General features: G+C 43.6%; 1 pseudogene; it reads left to right on the plus strand.

The window, feature by feature from the left end:
* The first annotated feature begins 1979 nt into the window (after window positions 1-1979).
* LOC146544787 (uncharacterized) lies at window positions 1980-2580 on the plus strand (annotated as a pseudogene).
* The last annotated feature ends 1967 nt before the right edge of the window (window positions 2581-4547 follow it).

Genomic DNA, 4547 nt, shown 5'->3' on the forward strand with positions numbered 1-4547 from the left:
GGTTGGAGGTTTGATTCCTTATCATGTCAGTTTTACTCTGGAATAACTGATACAGTGGAGTAAAGAAGGAGGCCTGGTATGTACATATATATATACTTGCCTTGTGCCAGAACTGCTTGAGCTTTCTGGTGAAAGAATTTCTGAAGAGTCCCTATAGAGCTGAAACAGTAATTATTTAATGTTGAAGGTTATGATAATGTTAGAGATTAACGTCAAAGCTCAGGTTTTAAATTCTTGCATGCTAGGATAGGATGTTTTTAGAATTTCTTTTCTCATTGGTGCTCTGTACAGCATCCCATTGAAACCGTTTTCATCCACACTGTGTTTTCCCATCCTAATCTCTCCTGCTGCTGAGCACACAGCAAACCTCACTCATCTCTTGTGATAGGATCCTGATCACCTGCCATGCAACACTGCACACCTCTAGATCACAGAATCATAGAATCCTTAGAGTTGGAAGGGCCTCTGAAGGCCATCTAGTCATCAACTCCCCTGCAATGAACAGGAACATCCACAGCTAGATCACATTGCCAAGGGCTTGATCCAGTCTCTCCTTGAAAGTCTCCATGGATGGGGCATTAACGACATCTCTAGGCAACCTGTTCCAATGCCTCACCACCCTCACTGTAAAAGGCCTTTTCCTTATATCCAACTTAAATCTACCCTCTTTGAGCTTGAAGCCATTTCCCCTTGTTCTATCACCACAGACCCTGCTAAAGAGTCTGTCCCCTTTTTCCCAAAGCCCCCCTTTAGGTACTGAAAGGCCACTCTCAGATCACCTCGCAGCTTTCTCTTCTCCAAGCTGAACAGCCCCAGCTTTCTCAGCCTGTCCTCATAGGAGAGGTGTTCCATTCCATGGATCATTTTTGTGGACCTTCTCTGGGCACACTCCAGCAGGTCTGTGTCTCTTCAGTACTGAGGACTCCACATCTGGATGCAAGATCTGAAGATCTTTCTTCTCTTCAGGAATAAGTCTCTCCCTCCTTGGAGATCTCCAAAAACTGCCTGAATGTGGTCCTCAGCACCCTGCTCTGGGCCCTTGCCTACCAACATCAGCCATTCTGTTATACCATGAATAAAGGGCCTTGGTTGTAGCTCTGTGATGCCAGTACAGAAGTGCATCCATCTCTTGTGATAAATGTCAGATTCATGAACTTTGGGATCTCAAACTTGGCTACTGAATAGATTTTCTGTGTGTGGTATTGTGTGCCGGCTAGGGGTGGGGTATAGAAAAGTCACACCAGCAGTCCACCAAACTGTCTCTATGCACAGCTCTGATGGAGAATGTTTTGTGTCATGTCACTTCAACTATACTGGAAGAAAGCAATTTTTTGGCATTTGCTGTCCTCCCTAGAGACCTCTGTTAGCATAAGTAAGCTGACACAAGCATTTCAGTGGTGATGGGCAGCAAAACAATGTAGTCAGCATGGGTTCACCAGGGGGAGGTCATGTTTGACCAACCTGGTAACCTTCTATGATGTTGTCACTGGCGGAGAGCAATGGATGTAGTATACCTTGATTTCGGCAAGGCATTTGATACTGTCTCCCACGACATCCTTATAACAAAGCTGATGAAGTGTGGGATAGATGAGTGGACAATGAGGTGGGTTGAGAACTGGCTGACTGGCAGAGCGCAGAGGGTCGTCGTTGGTGGTGCAGAGTCTGGCTGGAGACCTGTAACCAGTGGTGTCCCCCAAGGCTCTGTGCTGGGTCCGGTCTTGTTCAACATCTTCATCAATGACCTTGATGAGGGGATAGTGGCCACCCTCAGCAAGTTTGCTGATGATACGAAGTTGGGAGGATTGGCTGACACGCCTGAAGGCTGTGCTGCCATTCAGCGAGACCTGGACAGGCTGGAGAGCTGGGCAGTAAGAAACCGGATGAGGTTCAACAAAAGCAAGTGTAGGGTCTTACACCTAGGGAGGAATAATTGCGTGCACCAATACAGGCTGGGGGATGAGCTGCTGGAGAGGAGCTCCATGGAGAGGGATCTTGGTGTCCTGGTGGACAACAGGTTGGCCATGAGCCAGCAGTGTGCCTTTGTGGCCAAAAAGGCCAATGGCATTCTGGGGTGCATTAAGAAGAGCGTGTCCAGCAGGTCGAGGGAGGTGATCCTCCCCCTCTACTCTGCCCTGGTAAGGCCTCATCTGGAGTACTGTGTCCAGTTCTGGGCTCCCCGGTACAAAAAAGACAGGGATTTCTTGGAAGGAGTCCAGCAGAGGGCCACAAAGATGGTGAAGATCCTGGAGCATCTCCCCTATGAAGAAAGGATGAGTGAACTGGGTCTGTTTAGTCTTGAGAAAAGACGACTGAGAGGGGACTTGATCCAGGTCTATAAGTATCTAAGGTGTGGGGGGGCAGAGTGGTGAGGCCAGACTCTTTTCAGCAGTGTGTGGAGACAGGATAAGGGGAAACGGCCAGAAACTGTAGCATAGGAAGTTCTGCACGAATGTGCGTAAGAACTTCTTTATGGTGAGGGTGACGGAGCACTGGAACAGGCTGCCCAGGGAGGTTATGGAGTCTCCTTCTCTGGAGATAGTCAAGACCCACCTGGACATCTACTTGGGCGACCTGGTGTAGGGAACCTGCTTTGGCGAGGGGGTTGGACTCGATGATCTCTGGAGGTCCCTTCCAACCCCTATGATTCTGTGATTCTGTGAATGTACTGCAGGACAAGTGGTTCTAAGTTTATTCTATAATCAAAAGCATCAAAATCATTAGACACCAATACCAGTACATTATCTGCAATCCTGTTCTTTTGCCCAGTTCTGCACTGCTCTGCTCAGTCCTTCCTCTTTCCTCCAGGACTGATAGGGCTGCTGCAGTGCCTCTGCCTTGCAGGCGACCTGAGCAAGTGGGGGGGAATTGCAGGGATCCTCTACTTCTCCCTCTTCTTTCTTCCCTCTTCCCTCTCCCCTCTCCCACTAAGACTTTAGGATGCTAAGACAGAGTTGTACACCCCACAAAAGCGATGCATTTAAAAATTAGTATTTTTTAAAAGTGCACAGCTAGACATAAATAGAATTCCAGCAATTTTAAAATAAATGAAATGTAAATCCCTAAATTCCATTTGTTCTCTCGGATGTATTTCTTTGCATTTATAAAATGATCATGTACACAGTTTTGTCATTTAACTGCTAGTTAAATGTGCCAGAATAAGAAAGCTGAAGAATTAAATTCCGCTATGATTAACTGAACAAATATAATTAGAATTGTAGCAGTGCAAGTTTCCATGCACTTTCAGGTGTCCTGGTAATATTTTGATTAAGATAACTTTTCAACTTTTCGTTTCTTAGCTGTCGAGGAACCACTCCCACACACTGTGGATGTGTCCAAACATGCTGTCTTTGCCATGCAAGAATTAATTCACAAGGGCTTGAAATTGTATCAGAACTGATTTTCTGCCAAACAGCCAACCATTATTAATGACTTCGAGTTATTAAAATCCAATATGGATGTGTCCCGGATATCTGGTGCCTGGGATATTTTCCAGATCAAATTAGTTGTTTCTGAGTGATGCGAAAAACTGAAGGTTTGTGATTTGCCATGTGCAATACATATTCTTTTCTATACATTTCTGATGCATCTATGGTACTGTATCTTTTAATCTTTCTCAGTGATATATGCTTTTGATTTTCAAGTATCTTGGGCCAAAACTCATCAGTCAAATTTTGTCATCCTCTTATGCTCCCTTTAACTCTTCTCAGAGTGAAGATTTCCAAAGCAATTTAGAAATTCTGTCAACATCTACGTGAGAGCCAGGAGTAGGAAAATTGTATCTTTCTGTATTTCTCCTTAGGACAGAGTAGAGTAAAGGAGACAAATGTTTACTTAAAAGGGATACTTTTTGACCAGAAATTTGAGTAAATTTCTTGTCTCTTACAAGATACAAGTGGATCTAAGTTGTAAGAAAGTCACATCATGTATCATCAGATCTGTTGGTGTATAGATTTGAATAGACTCTAAATGTTTCTTCAACCCACCTTCCTAAAGAAGGTAGGCTGTCTCTGTATTTAAACTACAAAGAGTGTATAATCTTTGAAAAAAGATTGAAAGTATCTTCCTACTGTGACATTTTTGTGTAGAAATCTGACTGCTATGGGGCTGAGTTTGTGTTGGAAAAAATGTCATTTTCAAAGAAGATAAAATTCAGACTTTTACTTTGAATAATTAGAACGGTGAACTCTTTGAAATTATGCTTCTTGTTTCTCGTCTTCAAGAAGGCTGACCAGCAAATGGTTCTGCAAACAAAACAAGTTATTGCCCTATTAAATGAAATTTATTATGTTAAGACATACAATGGTGAGTGGCCTTTTTTTTTTTTTTTTTTACATTTTTTTTATCCTCATTATCATTTATTATTTGTCATTTTTCTACAAAAGGAAAAGAGAATAATATATTCAGAAAATTCTTTTTACATGTTTTCGTCTTGTTCATCTGCAGGAATGTTGGGTGTAATACACGTGCAGCTCCAGAGGAGAGCTGTGAAGATGACCAGAGGGCTGGAGCACCTCTCCTACAAAGGAAGGCTGAGGGAGCTGGGCTCC

This window comes from Meleagris gallopavo, chromosome 3, assembly GCF_905368555.1.
Source record: "Meleagris gallopavo chromosome 3, MGAL_WU_HG_1.1, whole genome shotgun sequence".
Taxonomy (NCBI): domain Eukaryota; kingdom Metazoa; phylum Chordata; class Aves; order Galliformes; family Phasianidae; genus Meleagris; species Meleagris gallopavo.